Source organism: Laetiporus sulphureus (genome assembly GCF_001632365.1).
Source record: "Laetiporus sulphureus 93-53 unplaced genomic scaffold LAESUscaffold_122, whole genome shotgun sequence".
Lineage (NCBI taxonomy): Eukaryota > Fungi > Basidiomycota > Agaricomycetes > Polyporales > Laetiporaceae > Laetiporus > Laetiporus sulphureus.
The window spans coordinates 7,555-8,940 of record NW_024468631.1 but is presented as its reverse complement, the minus strand read 5'-3'; positions in this window follow the sequence as shown (position 1 = coordinate 8,940).

The following is a 1,386-nucleotide window of genomic DNA, read 5'->3' as shown; positions in this document are numbered from 1 at the left end:
CTCGGCCCCTACACATGACAAGGCGAAGTGCTAAGCCGTGCACTTCCTTTGCGTGCTAGTCTCCGAGTCGGGCTTCCTCTCTATCGGTAAGCTTCCGTGGTGTCTTCTTGTTCATTTGCCCACATTTAGGCCACTCGGAAGTTGGATTTGGTTCTCATCTTACAATGTTCTGGTCCCGGTAGGGCCTTGCCATGAGGCTGACTCCGAGTCAGTGGCAATCGCGTCGCATTCTGGCCGAGCAAGGAGCGTACAGTCAAGCTTGGAGAGGACGATCCGCGTGAGGTTTCAATACTGTGGGAGGAGCAGAAGCGAAACAGAGTTCGAGGGTGTGTTGGTTTTCATAATGGTGAGCGCACGTTCGTGATAGAATCTGTCGCAGAGCACGATGCTGTCGAAATAGATTTGCTGCATGTCAAGAGTCTCAATGTCGCCGCAATGATCACGTTGACAGAGAGAATGCCGGTCGGAACAGAATACTGCGGCTTACTGCTGTCACGGATGAGCTCTGTTTGTGCTGCGGCTCACGGACTATGACACTGATACACTGAGGTGAGTGCACTCTGCTTACTCCAACTATGCACAGGGCCAGCATTGGTTGTGTGTCCATCAAAGTGGTCAGAGAGTCTTTCGCCTTCCCGTATGTTCTATCCCGTGGACGAGTTCTACCAAAGGGAACCGCCGGAGAGCCTTCCTGTGAGTACTGTTACTGCATCAGATGTCCATCAAGTTCTTCATCATTTCCGTGCGGTCCATCTAGACCTTGTTCTACTGACCGCGGTCTGCACGGGTCTATGAAACTGAAAGTCGCATGCTCCAGGCTAGCGGGACGTCTTCTTCATGCAGACCAGTCTGGGTGCAGGGAGGATGGCCAGCAATGGCTGCCTGCACTCGTACCTCGTCGTTCATGCCTCTTCCGTGATCTAGACTACCTTTTGATCTCGTGCAGTACCGTCAGACCCAGTCTGTGGCCCTTATCGTGCTCGACGTTTGATGTACGTGGTAAGCAGCCATCATCACTCTTTTGACTGTCGCAGTGTCCTCATTCACTTTGCATGCTCTACCCAGGCAGATACTGCGCGTGCGACGAGGTCCGTTGGTCGTGTGTGTGCGTTGACGCTGCCGCTGACCGGCAATTACACTCTCAATGCACGTATCATGCCCCGCCCGCAGTCCTCTATACGTACGTTTGCGCGTGTATCTCGAGCTTGGTTGGCCCTTTAGCCGCTGCATGATCTTAAATATAATCATGTTTTATTCAATAATGTAGCGATGTGCGCCAGAATACTGTAAAATAATCGAGAAAATGCGAAGATTACCTGAATTCTCACATACATGAACACGACCAATGTTCTCCGCACCGATGGTCGCACATCTGACTGAACACGA